The 18,644-nt window shown below is 35.2% G+C and overlaps 1 protein-coding gene across 3 annotated transcripts in view; it reads left to right on the top strand.

Annotated features, from left to right (window-relative positions):
- Nucleotides 1–18,644, top strand: part of LOC131672697 (cyclin-dependent kinase 14) — a 571,347-nt gene that overhangs the window by 439,598 nt on the left and 113,105 nt on the right. The gene's annotated exons all lie outside the window — the stretch shown is intronic.

Raw genomic sequence — 18,644 nt, 5'->3', positions numbered from 1 at the left:
GATAAGTGCGCCGCACTTTGTCAATCGTTTGCGTGCTATCCCGCGCAGCGTGCGCGGCGGGTTTTGGGTAGCGTGCGTGCGACTAGTCTGCGACGTCCGCGAAATATACTCTCTCTCTCCATTCGAATTATTATATCGATACAGCGTGCGATAAGACTCTCGGCAAATCCCTCCTTGTACAGAATTAGTTTCGTCTAATAAAGTAGTCAGATACCAATAAGAGACGATCTTATTATTTCGTCTTCCCTTTGTCCGGCGTCGGTGTTATTGTTTACATTCGATTCGAACGCGCCGGTAATTCAGCACGGATCGCACGAGCATAGTAGGAGCTGTTCGTTAACCGAGGTGTTTGCGGTGTCCGATGGAGCGCTAGTAAGCTAGCGCACCAGCGCCACTTTGCGGAGAGATCGTGCACCCAAGTTGGATCGCTGAGTGGACACGGCGCATGCGTACGCCGGAGCGAGGTGAGTAAGTGTGCTAGAAGCATACAGCTAGCAGAGCACCGTTTGGTCGTCGTGATAAATATATTTACTAGGGATAAGCGGCTATACGGCAGCCTGTTACATATATAATTATTGAACCTAAGAATATTCATTTTCTTTAAAAATATTTTACAATTTTCATATTTTTATTGTGTGAAGGTTTACGAGAGAGTAGAAGAGGTCTATCTTGAATTACAATTTGAGATAATTTTGTTGTTATTGTTGTATTGTATGATTAAATATTTTGAGTTCGGATATAAGACAGCTAAAATACAATTTTTCAATTATCAAGTTTTTTACATCATTTTCCATGAATTTTTATTGAACAAAACATATCTTCAATTTCATTAATTTTCATGTCATGTTTTATTTGTCTACTTATTTAAATCGCAATACAAATCAAAAATAGAAATATAGTGTATAAAAAGTCACGTAAAAGTAAATGCGTGAAAATAACGTTTATAGTCATTATTTATTGTCAAACACTTCAACAAATGTTTCATAAAATATACTCATACAATTTTCGTAGATTTTTAAATGGTTTCTACAACGTAATTATTATATGACCTTTTCAATACGTATAGTTTATTGTTTCTTTCATTTTTATTGTATTTTTTATCTGAAAGTTTTATATTGAGATTATTTCCTAATTTACATTATGTACTTACCATAACTTCCATACAGTATCTAATAGTACATTCTGTGCAAATTCTGTATGCTTTTATTATTAAACAATTCACTGAACTTCGTGATACCTTACTATATTAATTCCTATAGGGAAAAGTATATTCACACATTTCAATATTTGTAAGTATCGTAATTAAATAAACTAAATCTATCTTTAAGGTTAAGCAATACTTTAGTCTTCATCATAACGTCGAAAACTAAGGAATTACCCAATATTTCTTTGAATAAATATTACGGTATCACCGAAATAATAAAGTTGGTTTTGTAGTATGTATTGTTTGTGATAATTTTTGTCATATAAATTAATTCATAATAAAATGAAATGCTGGAACCTCAGTTAAGTTTCTAAACAAGATATTTGTTAGATATACCACTTAAATTTAGCGCTAATCACAAAGCTGTTATATGGAACACTCAGTGAGGAAGCTCGCGAGTTCATTGTTCAAGTAAAGAGTTAAGTAAAGAACAATTAGAAAATGAATTAGTTGATGAAATAGAAAAAGAGAATTAAACATAAAATTGATATTTAAAATTTGGAAATCAAGAAAATTTTGAAGTTTACAAAATAAAAATTTAAAGGTCAGTTACTAGATTTCAATCTAATTAAATTATTATAAGCACATCTCGATCGAGTAAAGTGTCAGTAATTCCTCTTCCAGAAAAAGAAAACAACGGTCAAAATGGCCACTCAGTAAGGAGAGAACAACACCACTCCTAATAAAAACAACGAAAATTAGAAAACCTTAAGTGGCAGAAAACAAAGAAACAGCCCAGAAAACCGAACCCAAAACAAAAAACGGCAAGCTCAATTATTGGAGTACTGACTAAGTAACACAAGAAACAGGTACGAAATACTAAGGCATAATACAGGTACGAAATATAGAAAATAAAGAAAATTATATTGAAGAAGAAAACAACAAAGCAAATAAGTTGAAAAGTAAATCCCCTTAGATCTTCGTTAGCAATGTTGAGAATATCAAACCATTGGGAAATCTACTGAACTAAATAGCTAAAGAAAATTATACCTTAAAAGTGATAAGACTGAACGAAATTAAAATTCAGCCAACAACTTCTGGAAAATATTTGCCAATTATTACTGCATTGAAAGCAAGAAAGATGCAATTTTACACTTACCAGTGCAAAGAAGAAAAAGGTTTTAAAGTTATATTAAGAAATATTCACCCGACAGTAGATATAGACGAATTAAAAACAGCCATAGAAGAACATGGATATAAAGTATTAAGTATTCATAATATAAGGCATCACATCACAAAATTATCATTGTCGCTATTCACAGTTGAAATTGAATATGATTATAAAAGCCAGGAAATTTATAAAGTAAACTGACTACTAAACACGGTAATCAAATTCGAGCAACCGAACGTTGAAAGAGAAATTCCTCAATGTAAAAACTGCCAAGAATACGGCAATACAAAAAACTATTGATATAAAAATGTTGTGTATGTGAAATGTGTTGACCAACACCAAACTAAAAAATGTCCAATTAAACAAAAAATTAAAGAAGTGACATGTGAAAGCTGTAAAGGAAATCCCATCGCAAACTATAAAGGATGCCCAGTTCGTAAGCAATTACAGCAAAAACTATTTCCTACACTAAGAGAAAAAACGTTAAATCGAAACAGTATTCGAGTTCATCCAAATTCAAATTCAAATTTAAATGCTAACGTCAATAGAAATATACGAAATATAACATATGCACAGATAATATCAAAACAAAACGATCAGAGTAAGATAGAAATATTATAATAAACAATTGTTTAAGCAAAGCTAAGTAAACATATTAACGAAGTAAACACAAATAATGAACTCGAACGTATGATGAAACTGCTGACGCAAAGAATAGATATTATGTTAAATCTTTTAACTGTACTGGTAAACAAAAAGGCATAATGAGCAGTCGAAAACTCACTATCTGGAACGCAAACGGTCTTATGCAGAGACATGTTGAATTTAAAGCATTTTTAATCTATGAGAATATAGACATCATGTTGATATCAGAAGCACACTTTACAAGTAAACACTACCTTAATATACCAAACTACACTGTACAAAAACCAATCATCTGTTGAACACGTAGCACACGGAGGTACTACGATTATAATCCAAATAAAAACAAAACAACTACATCCACACTTACACTCCCGCCCAATAATCTCTGCCCACCTAAGAACAAAACGACTATAACTTTGAAACTCCATATCTCGGCTGAAAATACACCTACAGAGCTCTACGGGGGCTCATTTGAAAGGGTTTTTCGAGCACTTTTCAATGATGTATGTTAAAATCATGCTTAGATATTTCCCTTGCAGATAGGGCGGCGAATATCAAAACAAAAATTACGAAATTTTTACTTTTTCTTTAACCGCTTGCCATTTCGAGAAAAAAAATCGTAGAAAAATTCTAAACATAGCATTTTTTAGCTCTTTTTCTGCACTATCCAAAACACTCGTTCAAAAATAATTTTCGTCTAAATTCACCGATTATATGAGCATTTCATTCAAAAACAGCATCTATTTTCATTGCTCTGTATCTCGGAAAATTCGAGTTGTAGAAAAAAATTTTCTTGGAAGAAAATGTTCTATTTTGTAAGTAGAATACGTGAACGAAATTTCATAATCATATGAAAACATTTTTTTTCAGTCGTAATATCTAGTCTAATTTTTTCAATATTTCACTTTGGAATAATAAAACAGATCATTTATACTCGAAGCTATTCTATTAATTGTAGACAAATTTTAATTGTATGCAAATCTCGATCAACGAAAAATCTAAGTAGAAAAATTAATCTAATCTACCAAAACTGACATAACTAATGATTAGTGAAAAAAAATTTTTTTTAATGTTGTTCTAATCTTCTAAAAAATTGTTTACCATAGTAACATATTATTGAAGTATGGCACCGAGAAATTTTAGTAAACGTTATCAAGTTATTGTATTTTACATAAATGGTAAAAGCAATCGTCAGATTGCTAGTATTCTCAATATTCCTCGTCGAACCGTAGACTACAATGTAAATAAATTTAAAAGTAGCGGCAGTGTTGAAGACAAGAAGCGCTCTGGTAGACCGCGGAAACGATTGCTGGTAGATTAGATTAATTTTTCTACTTAGATTTTTCGTTGGTCGAGATTTGCATACAATTAAAATTTGTCTACAATTAATAGAATAGCTTCGAGTATAAATGATCTGTTTTATTATTCCAAAGTGAAATATTGAAAAAATTAGACTACTTGATATTACGACTGAAAAAAAAATGTTTTCATATGATTATGAAATTTCGTTCACGTATTCTACTTACAAAATAGAACATTTTCTTCCAAGAAAATTTTTTTCTACAACTCGAATTTTCCGAGATACAGAGCAATGAAAATAGATGCTGTTTTTGAATGAAATGCTCATATAATCGGTGAATTTAGACGAAAATTATTTTTGAACGAGTGTTTTGGATAGTGCAGAAAAAGAGCTAAAAAATGCTATGTTTAGAATTTTTCTACGATTTTTTTTCTCGAAATGGCAAGCGGTTAAAGAAAAAGTAAAAATTTCGTAATTTTTGTTTTGATATTCGCCGCCCTATCTGCAAGGGAAATATCTAAGCATGATTTTAACATACATCATTGAAAAGTGCTCGAAAAACCCTTTCAAATGAGCCCACGCAGAGCTCTGTAGGTGTATTTCCAGCCGAGATATGGAGTTTCAAAGTTATAGTCGTTTTGTTCTTAGGTGGGCAAAGATTATTGGGCGGGAGTGTACACTAATAAAATCTATTTACAAGCAACTAGTGCAGTCATCAAGGATAAAAACGGACCGATTACAATATCAGCCGTTTACTGTCCTCCAAACAAAACAATTACAAAAGAAAACTGGACTAACTTTTTCAATCCCACTTGGAATTCACTTTATAGTAGGAGGCGATTATAATGCGAATCGTTTGTGGTGGGGATCAAGATCATCAAATCCGACATACAGAGGCACAGTATAATATACTACAAAATAATAACTACATTCCGATATTCACTGGAGAACCAACATACTGGCCTACAGATATAAACAAGCTTCCGAATTTGATTGACTTTGCTATATTAAAAGGTATAAACAAAAATCATTTTGAATTGTCATCATGCTTAGATTTATCATCAGATCATTATCGGTTCTAATTACTGTACATCACCAAGTATTTAATAAAGTAAACAATAACATAAAAGTCGACTGGAAAAAATATGCTCTATACATAGAGGAACAGATTACGTGCAACGTTCCTCTTAAAAAAGCTAATAATATAGAAAGCAGCATCAACTCACTCAACGTAATTCTAACTGAAACTATTAACAAATGCTCTATTACATAAAATAGAAATAAAACACAGCAAATCACGTCCACTAAAATAACTCAAAAAATCAAAGAAAAGAGATTGTTAAGAAAAAGGTATCAAATAACTTAATCAAGAGTCAAAACAAAATTAAAGTAAATAAAGCAACCAAAGATCTAAAGAAAATGTTATACGAAGAAAAAAATACATAAACGCTGAATTATCTCAGATCAGTAAGTGCTACAGAAGCAACAGATTGCTCATTATGGAAAGTTACTAAAAGACTTAAAAGATTAATTAGATTTATACCGCCTATCAGAACATCAGGTGGTAATTGGGCAAGATTGGACGAAGAAAAAGCTGACACGTCCGCAAATCATCTCAGTACAGTATTTCACCTTTATAGGATGGGAAAACCACTATACTAGCCCAAAATAATTTCTCAAGTTATTCTGTAAAGTAGGTTAATTCTGGGGTTTTGGGCATACTGATTACGAATTTGATGCCATGAGTAAAAAATTATGAAACCCGAATTCTAAAATAAGATTATACTGCCCTTTTAGTCGCAAAATAAACTTTGTATAGTATGGGATTATGTGGCCAATGTGAAATTCAAAAAATACAAAACGGCGAATCCAATATAGCGAAGTAAAAATTCATTTATATCGATGAAAAAACTATGCTTTTTCAAAAAAGTTGACTATACTTGAAAATGAGCATAGCAATTCACTTTTGAGATCAGTAATTGCAAATACTCTCCTTTGGCATTAGTCAGCACTAACGACGTGAACGTAGAAAGCGTGTATTTCCATTTATTTTGTATTTTTGTATTTTTATATTTTTATACTTTTTTGTTTTTTCATATTTTTGTTTTTTTGCATATATTTTTTTAAATATTTTTTATTAATTTTTTTGTATAGCTTTCTTTTATTAATATTCTTTAGTTCTTCAACCACTTATTTCTGTTATCGTTTTTTCATTTACACTCACAATATAAAAATATTAAGCTTACAAAGGTATTTTATACTACTTATTTTATATTATATATATTTTATATTTTATATTTATATTTTATACTATTTAGTATAATATATTTCGAAGCAAGGAGTTACTCATAATGCTACTGAATATAGATTGCATTCATACGCAGATCTTCACCTAACATTATTTAAATTGCATAATTTATAATTACGGGCTAATACTGACATTTTTTTCGAGAAATGACGTCTTTGCAGTCTATCTATTGAGCACTGGGACGTATTATAGAAAGTTGTTGAGAATTTATATTATCAGTACTTTCTAAAATCTTTGAAAAACTAATTCTAGCTAGAATTAACCCAATAATACTAAATAGAAAACTTATCACTGACCATCAATTCGGTTTCAGATGTAACTATTTCACGATTGAGCTAATAAATAAAATAGTATCTATTACGAAAAAGCCATCGAAGATAATTAATACTGTACCGGTATATTCCTGGATGTTGCCCAGGCTTTTTACAAGGTTTGGCATAAATAGCTACTGCAAAAGCTCAAGAGATTTTTTCCTCAATCCCACTACGAATTTTTACTGTCTTATCTTTATAATAGAGCCTATTAAATTAAAATAAATAAAAACGTATCAAAACATAAGTTAAGAAAAGCAGAAATACCGCAGAGTAGTGTGCTAGGTTCAGCTGTATACCTATTATATACCTCGAACCTACCAAATTCTATTAATATCTTGACAGCAATATATTCAGATTATACACCAATTTTAACAGTATACCCAGAAACCATAATATCAAGCAAAACATTATAAAACTACATAAAAAATCACCTTCAAAATTGGTTTAACTCTTAGAAAATAATAATAAATGAAAGCACATTGATACATACGATATTCACACTTCAAAAAGATACCTATTAGATTAAACAAAAAATATATTCCATAAAACCATCAAGTAAAAAATCTAGGTATTCACCTAAACCGAAGAATTACTTGGAAAAACATACATTCACTAAACGTGAACAGTTAGGTCTAAAATGGAGGAAAATGTACTGGCTCATCGGAACAAAATCGGAACTATCAATTAGTAACAAACTGCTGCTTTATAAAGCTGTACTTAAACCAGTCTGGACATATGGTATTCAACTATGGGGTGCTGCTTCTAACTCGAATATCGAAATCCTGGAAAGATTTAAGTCGAAAGTCCTTCGTAATATAGTATACAATAATACTATACTACGAACCCCAGAGTGCTATTTTTTTAAAGTTTCAGTCGTAAACAAGCACACTTGAAAATATTTATTCTGAACATAGAGTGTAGTCAATTTACTTAATAAATATAGTAGTATTATTGAACAAGTTTTTAATGCATATCTTTAATAAACCCATTTATTATATGTTTTGCATTTATTAAAATCAGCCATGTTCCTTTATTAAATTTCCAACACAGACAACGCATTAGCGCTGCAATACGAGGTTGGTGCATTGGTTCTAAGAATTTAACAGAACCAACGTTACGTTCTCACCTCGCTACCTTTCTTTTCTGTCTTCAACCAACAGTTGTTTTCAAAAAAAAATTACGGGAAAAAAAAGTTCTAAAAATAAAGAGAAAGGGATGGGTTTAAGAATAAACAATATTCATTCGAGTGGCTACTGACATCTCTAAGCACTTTTTAAAATAGTACAAAAGGAGAAAGTTCTACACGCATCATGACTATATCTATAATTTAAGGTGGAATCCGAACTACCAGAATCATGTTAACAAACACATGAAAATTTTATTTCTGAAAATCCTCATATGCCTGAGGTTCGAACCTACTACCTCTTCTGCAGAAGCCTGAGTTCTTACTCAATGAGCCACCGTGACTCTAATTATAAGTACAATAATTAATATACAGGGTAGGCCATTTTAATAGATCTACTCAAATATCTTCGAAAATAATCGGTAAAGAAAAAATGGTTCATACAAAAATTGTCGTGGATGAAGAGGGCCGTCTAACTGTAAAGTTGGTTTTGACCTTGAACTTTACTTTCAAGGTCATTAGGAGATCAAAAGATTTTTTCAATGGGAATCTCTATTTTTGACACTAGATTCAGAAAGAGTACGAAATTAAACGTCCAAACGATATTTCTAAAATTTTTTTATACCCTTACAAGGTCATATGCTAACAAATAATGTGGTTGCTATTTAATAGCATTTTCTGATAGAGTAATTGTAATTGATTTATTTTTACGAGAAATAACCTAATAACTTGATAAGCCAATAACCGAAATAACCCAACCCAGTAACCCCAATAACCTAATAACCCAATAAATTAAGAACCAATAACCTATAACTAAGAACCTCAATAACTTAAAAACCCAATAACTAAGGATCCAAGAACCCAATAACATAAGAACCCAAATAAACCATAACCCAATAACTAATAACCCAATAATCTAATACAGGATATATAGGATATAATAATAGGACCATTATCATATCGTCAATATTCCAACCATATTAAGCCATGATCAAGTTTTGGTTCAACTATGATATTTTTTAAGTATGATTTTTTTTAGGTAAGATTTTTTTTAACGAGGTTTTTTTCGAAATATGATTTTAGTTAAGGATAATTTTTATTCGAACTACAATTTTTTTGAGTGGATGTCTATTTTCTGTTGGATGATGATATTTGTTAAATATTATTGTTAATTTATTGGTAATATTATTTTTTAATTTTATGATATCCTATCTTAGGAATTCTTTGTTATTGTGTTTTGGCTTGTTAAGTTTCTAATTATTGGTTCTTCAATTATTGGTTTATTAAATTATTGGAGTTATTAGTTATTGAGGTTATTGGAGTTATTAGGTTCATATGTTATTGGGTTCTTAGTTATTGGATTCTTATGTTATTGGGTCCTTAGTTATTGAGTTCATAAGTTATTGAGATTCTTAGTTATTGGTTATTAGGTTTGTATCACTAATGATTTAATTAACTAGCGCGTTTTGGGGAATTATCCTTTTTAATAATTCCCACGAGCCATGCAATGGGTCCGTGCCCAAGCGTCGTGTCACAAATTATTTAAAGGGGAAGGTAAGGGAGGCTCTTTTGCTCCTCTGAAGCGGTAACGATGAGCCTCGTCATGAAGTTGGCGTTTTAGGCGCTGAATCGAGAGGAAGGGAATGGTGGGGGCACACAATGATCACTCCCAATATTCTTTAACTATATTTATTCTCAAACGTTTCACAATCAAAATGAGCGGCGACGCGGATTTACGCGTCGTCCTCTGCGGTCGCGTGCCTTTGCTCGTGCGGACAGACGCACGAGGGCACGGTACAATAATTGAGAGGATTTCAAAGGAGGGTCTCGTCTTTTTCGCCGTTTTCGCTGTGCTCACGGATGATCGTGAGCACCTCGCCGACGCGTTACGCACTCGCGAATAGAGAGAGAAAGAGAGAGAGAGAGAGACAGAGAGAGAGACGACCTGATCTGACGAAGGCTGCTGGCAGAAAATACTGCTGGTGCTGCAGGCAGGTTAACGGCAGGTCCAGGTGAAGTCCACAATACCATGGGCGTCGCTGGAAATTCTCTCCTAGTTGCACTCTGCTAGGCATCGTATCGCTTCTTTGTCTCTGCTAAGCCATTCAGATTTATAGCGCGCGCATACTCGGCCGTCACAATTGATCCTTCTCCCTCAAGATCTCGGCTCAAAGTCTCTCCACAACCGTTCGCGCGTCGGCTCGATCAACGCTGGCGGCTTCACTTTCGCGAGCGGATCGCCACGGTCGCGTCAATCTCTCTCTCTTCTTTCTGTCGTAGCCGCTCTCGCTCCTAATTGGCTCCCAATGACGATGCCCGGCACAGGTATTGGCCCTGAAATAAAGCGGTGCGAGGATCGGTATCGGTTAGTAATTGAAACCACGCTCGCCAGGGCAACAGCGAAGAAGCGACCTGCGAGAGAGCGAGAGAGAGAGCCAAACAGGGCCGACCATTCTAGCCAGGGCCCTGTTACAGGTTATTTGGGTTCTTAAGTTATTACTCGTAAAAGTATATCAATCACGATTATTCTATCAGAAAATGCTATTAAATAGCAAGCACAGTATTTTTTAGCATATGACCTCATAATGACCTTGTACGGGTTATAAAAAAATTTTGAAAATATTGTTTGGAGGTAAAATTTTGCACTCTTTGTAAATCCAGTGTCAAAAATAGGAATTCTCATTGAAAAAGCCTTTTGACCTCCTAATGACCTTAAAGTAAAGTTCACGCTCCAAACCAACTTTATAGTTAGGCGGCCCCTTTCATCCGTGACAACTTTTGTATTAATCATTTTCTCTTTACAAATTATTTTCGAAGATATTTTAGTGGATCTATTAAATAAGCCGACCCTGTATAAAGATAAATTAATACACGGCTTACATGATTGAATCACAAAAGTCTCAGCAGGTCTTGTTAGAAAATTACAAGCAAAAAAAAAAATAATTATGTCCAAAATAACAAGAAACAAGAGAAAGAAGAGCACCCTTATAAAAAATAAAATTATTAAAAAAATAAAAACGAGCATTCGGGATTACTGACTCAATATACATTTAGCATTTAGCATCAATGGAAATAAAAAGCACATTCAATAAGTTATAATTAAATATAAATACTCTTGAACACCTTTATTGCACCGAGGACCAAGAAGACATCGAGGAGATGAAAAGGAGGTACCAAGATGGATGGAATATTAATGTGTTGGCTGATTACTGCTGAAATTTGAAACCTGAAGATAATGCACATCTTCAGGTTTCAACTTAAGTAGAGCACAAGAGAAATTTAAGAAAAAGAAGCCTAAGACACCTGAAAATACTACAGACTCAGCACTCGCAAGCTGCAGGGTAGTTACCTTAACCTGTAGTTGGTTTAGCTCTCGCAGGTTACAGTAAACATCCGTTAACTTATCTGGGATTTTGTGTTTGTGGGTTACACCACACTTAGGTTAACCGGTCTCCGATTTAACGTACGTAGATTGCAGTGAACTTAAGTTAACCTCTCGTGGGTTTAACACTCGCAGGTAACATGGTATATATTTTTAGTTATGTTAGTGTCTACAAAATATAGCTCTTAACTAACCAAACGATAGTGTTTTATGCAATTTTAGGTTAGGAAGTCTCAAAAAGTTTAAATTTAGGTAGACTTCTGTCATGAAATACATATCAAGTCACCCAGAAAACTTAAGTTTACATTACCTAATTTCTGAAAAAATCTCATTCATTACAGGGTCGTAACAAAATAAAAAAAAAATTAAACTTCATTTAATTAAGGATATCTTATGAATCTGACATGAGGAATTTTAAGGCCGGATTCGGATTCAGTGGAACAAAAACCTTTCGAATACATTTCTATTATCCTTGCAATAAATTCTTGTTGACCTGTGTTGTGTTTCAAGTAGTCGTTCATGATATAAAAATTAGCGTATTTTAGTGTACCATTACTGTCCCAGTAGTATGAAACAACTAGATGCAATATTGCATTTTTGTTATAGTAAAATATCTGTATGGAATCTTAAACTATGAAAGTATAATTTTCGGGGGAATGCATCATAATGAAACATGTACTATGTTTTAAATTTTTCTTTATGTATTCAAAATAAATTCCTAAATGTATTCATAAATTTCAATAATAAAATGGTGTTTTCTTAAATTCCATATATTCATAATTAATTGGTCATAAAATGGTTTTATACCTTAAGTTACTTTGTGCAGTTACGCGATTGTCAGTTTATGTTCCTTCATCATTTTTTGCATTAATATTGAAAGATGACCAATTGCAATATGTTACCAAACCACTAGTTTTGATTACATTGTTTTTTTAACTCTCAATAACCATCTGGACGGAGGCAGTTTGGACAATTATGGAACATAAACCTTTCATTTTTAATAGAACACATTGAAAGTGCTATTAATTTCTTGTATTCTAAAGTAATAGAACATGTTCTATAGTTCGATTTTATATTCTGGTACTCACCGTAAATACAAACAGTAGGTGATGTTACTTATCATCTATTATTCTAATTTAGTTCGTACTCTCGTGGTTTGTCGCGCTAATGAATAAGAATTCGTTTGAATTGTAAGTAATGATATATTGCATTTGAAAATTATATAATATAAAAATATATATACAGGGTGACCCATTTTAAAGAAATCACCCCGAAATTTTCTACGGTTAGCATTCTACAAAAAATTGTTTAGATAAAAGTTGTTTGGGAAAATGAGGGTCACCTTACACAGAAATTGGATTTGACCTTGAGATTTATTTTCAAGGTCTTTGTAGGTCAGTCATTTTTTAAATAGGAACATATAATTTTGATCCCGGATTCGGAAAGAGCTAGAAATTCTACGTTCAGATAAGGTATTATGTGTGGGGTGCGGTCAACCTCCCCTCCTATCCCACAGGGGTAAGGGTGAGGTTAACACTGATAATAATACGAGGGAGTTATACGAGGGAGGGATAATTACGAGGGACCTCCCTCGTAATAATAATAATAATAATAATAATAATAATAATAATAATAATAATAATAATTCCAGGACTCCTCCTGGATAAGTATAACGCGGTCTTACGTGCGGGCATCTTTCCCAGACGATGGAAGACTGCTAGACTGGTTCTCCTGCATAAAGGAAAAGGAGAGCCGAATAGTCCGTCTTCCTATAGACCCCTGAGTCTTCTAGACACAGCGGGTAAACTTTACGAAGCGTTATTGAAACCAAGACTGACGAACGCGGTAACTGCAAACGGAGGACTTGCAGGAAACCAGTACGGATTCAGACGGGGCTGCTCAACTATAGGGGCGATTCGACAAGTGACCGACGCCTTTCGGCGGACGAGGCTCGTGTGCTACGGAGCGAGGCCAATAGTACTTCTCGCGACTCTTGATGTCAGGAATGCCTTCAACTCCGCTCGGTGGGGGGATATTCTGGAGGCCCTACAAACTTTCAGGGTTCCCGAATACCTGATGCGGGTGATGAGGGAGTACCTACACGACAGATGGATTCGATACGAGACGACCGACAGAACAGTGACCAGACGAATCACAGCAGGAGTCGCCCAAGGCTCAATCCTTGGACCCGACTTCTGGAACATACTGTACGACGCACTACTAAGACTACCGATGCCACCGGGGGTGGAGCTGGTTGCCTACGCCGATGATGTGGCTGTGGTGATAATAGCCCGTACCCCGGAGCTGGCGCAAATGCTTCTGAACCGCGCGATGTTACGAATCAATAGATGGATGACTGAACGCGGACTTAGCCTTGCCCTGGCCAAGACAGAACTCATCCTTCTGACGGGAAGCAGGATTAATACCCTGATTCCCATGACAGTCGGAGAGGTATCGCTGCGGACCAGTGGGGCGGTCGAGTATCTGGGGGTGACCCTAGATACGAAGATGACCTTCTGGCCGCACATACAACAGACAGCGAGGAAGGCGGCAGAGAGGACTTCCGCTCTCAGTCGTCTTATGGCAAATACATTTGGACCGAGACAATGGAAGAGACGACTACTGATGACAACGACCCACTCGATCATGCTCTACGGGGCGGAGGTGTGGGCCGACGCGTTGGGGGTCAAGAAATACTGCAAACGACTGACAAACGTACAAAGACAGGGAGCACTGAGGATAGCCTGCGCCTACAGGACAGTCTCGGCTGAGGCTGTCCTGGTGGTGGCGGGGGTTATCCCGATAAACATGCTCGCCAGAGAGCGGAAACGCGTGTACGAACGAAACAGCGACATGACCAGAACGGAAGCTGCCCAGGACGAAAGAACTAGGACGATGACGGACTGGAACAAACAATGGAGGATGAGCACGAACGGAGCATGGACTAGACGACTCATTGACGACCTGAGACCGTGGACGGAGAGGCAATTTGGGGAAGTGAATTTTTACCTGACCCAGTTTCTTACCGGCCACGGGTACTTCAGGAAATATCTGTTTGACAGAAACAAAGTTAACAGCGCCGACTGTAAATACTGTGGATACAAATGTGATGACGCAGAGCATACATTTTTCAAATGCTCACACTGGAACGACGAAAGGCAAAGACTGGAGACGACGCTTGGAAACATCACGCCCAACAACATTGTGGCAAAGATGCTACAAGACAAAGACTACTGGACGGTAACGGCAACGTACGTTGAGACTATCCTACGAGGGAAAAAGGCGGACGGTTGCCTGGAAGTCGAGTGTTAGACGAGAAGAATGCGGGAGTAAATGGTATGAACAAATGGATGAATGTGAATAAACGGACGTAACGAAACGATACAGGACCCGTGGACAACGAGAGGACTTGACGCGGTTCTCCAGCGGGAAGTAATGCTTACGCGGTTCCCCGCTGGAGAATGGTGTAGGTGGACTTTACTACTCTTCCCCGGATGGTTTACCCTCCGGTTGAAGAGAAGCGGGATTTGGGCGGTCAGCTGGTCTTCGACGACCCGGAGGCTCCTTGCGTTCGATTGATAGATCGCTTGAAACAGCCCGGTCTGAGAGGATCAGCGAGTCACGTCACACGGCGGGTGGGAGAGTGTAGGTGGGTAGCTTCGGTGAACTGCCGTCACACTCCAACCGTTATGGTCCATGAGGATTTATCCTGTTTTTTTACCACCATAAAAAAAAAAAAAAAAAAAAAAAAAAAAAAAAATAATAATAATAATAATAATAATAATAATAATAATAATAATAATAATAATGATAATAATAACCCAATACCCAAGATAAATAAAAGTACGATTATCAAGGTCGATTTTTAGTTAATCATTACGTGTATTCGTGCCACATCTAGTAACGTGAACTAATCTAACCAATGTATGCAGAGAGGGAGTGTCCAGGCTATCTAGGCAAGGTGAGAATGCTGAACCGATCAAGACAAGACGTTGGCTACCCAGCCAATGAAGACAAGGCATTAATTACCCAGCCAATTAAGGCAAGGTGGAATGCCCAGCCAATGAAAGTAAGGTATTGATTACCCAACAAATTAGGGCAAGGTGAGAACGCTCAGCCAATAAAGGCGAGGTATTGATTACCCAGCCAATTAAGACAAGGTGGTAATGCCCAGCCAATGAAGAAAAGACGATGACTACAGACAGATTTATGGTCAAGATTACAGCACAAACATTTATCTCATAAAATGTTCAAATTACCGCCGTTCAAATTTATGTAGTGTTGAATTCTACGTTCGAAGTTTTCAACTGTGGACAACAGAACGTGACGCGGAATAGCTCTACAAGCTTGTATGATGCGTTGCATCATATCTTGCCGTGTGGTTGGTTGCTGTGCATAAACAACACTTTTCAAATAGCCCCCAAAAAAAATAATCTGGACTTGTTAGATCTGGTGATTTTGGAAACCACTTAGTAATGTCACTACCAATGCCTATCCATCGTCTTCGGTATCGTTGCTTCAAGAAGTGACGAACTATTAGTGAGTGATGACATGGTGCACCTTCCTGTTGAAGCCATAATCGTCATCTTGTTTCCAAGTCCATATCTTCCAATAATTCTGGTAATTCATTTTGCAAGAAATTAAGATTTGCTGCGCCGTTGACATTTCCATAAAAAGATAAGGTCTTATCAGATAACCATTTATTATACCGCACCAAACTACCAGACTCCATCTATGCTGATTGTCAACATGACGTACCCAATGAGGGTTCTGGATAGACTAATAATGAGTATTATGGCTATTGAGTTGCCCGTTACTATGAAATGTAGCTTCGTCCGAATACATAACGTATCTGAAAAATTCAGGATCTTCACGAATCCTTGCTTGTGCCCAATTACAGTATTCAAGTCTGCGGCGTAGCTCATCTGGCATCAAAGCTTGAGTCAAAGTTATGTGATACGCATGTAATCTATGAAGCCGCAAAATTCTACCGGCTGTTGTTCTTGGAATTCCAGTACGTCCCTGAATTTTACGAAAAGAGATATAATGATCCAAACCAACCATTGCCAAAAGAACGAGAATTTGTGGATCATCGTTGTTCTGTCTCATAATGCGACGACGATTTCTGCGTATTCGTGGTCGACGTCTCTCTCTTCGTTCAATGATTCGGTACCGAAGCCTCCCTGGGTAATTTTGACGGTCAAAGCCGATATCGTGCTGCAGCAAGATATTACGTTCCCATTATTGGGTTGGGGGGCAAGATATTATCAGCAAGCTATTGGGTTATTATAATTAATCTTACCCTTGCCCGATCATCCCTGTGTATAGATGAAGAAAATAATAAATTTGACCCCTTCATGACCTTACGCGGGCGGGGGAGGGGGGGGGGGGGTTAACCGCACCCCACACATAATACATTATCTAAACTTAGAATTTCTCGCTCTTTCCGAATCCGTGATAAAATTATAGATTCCTATTCAAAAAATGACTTTGACCATCAAATGACCTTGAAAATTAACCTCAAGATTAAATCCGATTTCTAGAAACGGCGACCCTTATTTTTCCAAACAACTTTTGTCTGAACAATTTTTTTGCAGAACGCCAACCGTAGAATATTTCAAGGTGATTCCTTTAAAATGGGACACCCTGTACACTACCGTCCATAAAGATTTGCCATCCCCTTGCTGAAATCATCAAAACTTTAGAGTTTTATGGCTCAGTTTCTATAAGAGCTAGAAAATCCTTGGCAAGACCTTTCAAATGTTGTAAAGCATAATTGATTTTATTTGTTTTTTGTACAACTTGTGACGTCATAAACAAATTGTTTTTTTTAAATTTTTTCACATCAACTTCGAACCCGATTTATTTATATAACGGACTCTACGATGGAAAAACTGTATAAACCATTCGATAGAACTTTCAAAAAGCTACAAAATTCATATCCGGAAAATTTTTTTACCTTTATTTTTTATGAGCTATATAGTGTTTTATACAAAAACAAAGATTTTCAAAAAATGGGCTGTATTTTTTTTATTTTCAACTCTAAAGAAAAAACTCTCAGAAGAAAAAATGTAATATTTTACAAGAGCTATCAAATGCGCCACTCAGAATTAAAAAAAAAAAATTTTTTTTTCACGTTTTTTAGAATTGAAATTATTCTAGAAAAAATCTGAAATGACATATATTTAATAAAATTAGTAAGTAACTAGTATTTATAACTAAATGGGCTTACAAACAATGATAACAAGATACATTTATTGAACCATAATTTATTACTTACTCAGAATAGATTAACATAATTTGGTTACAATTTTTCTACAAAATTTATTTATTCAATAATAACGATTCAATAATAACATAACAATAATAATTTCATTTTTTATAATACTAATAACGCTTGTAATTAATATATTCTCACAATCTGAATATAAATTTCAGTTGTAAACAAAAACGAAACAATACTAATTATTTAAACGTTTTTTTCATCGAAATGTCCATCTTTGTTTGCTATAACTACTTTACAAATTCGAGGCATTCGTGCTACAAGTTTCTCTAAAGTTTCTGCACTTATTTTTTTCCACTCATTTTCTAAGATATTCCAAATATCCTTCTAAGAAGTAGGTCCTACCTTCCTTACAGCTCTATCTAGATCATCCCACAACAGTTGGATAGGGTTAAGATCAGGAGAGTAAGGTGGCCATTCCATCACAACTAATTTTTTTTTCTTCTCCAATTGAGCAAGATAACTTTTACATAACTTTGAAGTATGTTTTGGGTCGTTATCTTGTTGGAACGTAAATTTGCGAACAATTATTCTTGTTCCGGAAGATACAACATTTTTTTCAAGAATTTTTTTGTAACCTTATTTTTTCAACTTGCCATCAGTTTTAAGAAGGTCACCAACCTTAGAACCACCAAAACAACCCCATACCATTACTAAGCCGCCACCATATTTAACCGAAGCACACATATTTTTCTCTAAATGTTTTTGCTTATTTTTTCTCCGCACAAAACATCTGCGTTTACTACCAAAAACCTCGAATTTGCTCTCATCAGACCACAAAACTTTTTTCCAATCATCAATGGTCCAAATTTTATGTTTTCTGGCTCAAGCCAATCGTTTCTTTTTATTAATCGGTTTTAGTAAAGGCTTTTTAATTGCTATTCGACCGTAAAGTCCATCTTCATGAAGTCGTCTCTTTATCGTAGTAACACTAAGTTTAACATCATACGCTTTTTGAGTTTCAATAGCAAGTT

This window comes from Phymastichus coffea, unplaced genomic scaffold (genome assembly GCF_024137745.1).
Source record: "Phymastichus coffea isolate CEN01 unplaced genomic scaffold, Cenicafe_Pcof_1.1 PCOF00012, whole genome shotgun sequence".
NCBI classification, from domain to species: domain Eukaryota; kingdom Metazoa; phylum Arthropoda; class Insecta; order Hymenoptera; family Eulophidae; genus Phymastichus; species Phymastichus coffea.
The sequence above is the reverse complement of the archived record's forward strand: the minus strand, read 5'-3'. Positions and strand labels throughout refer to the sequence as shown.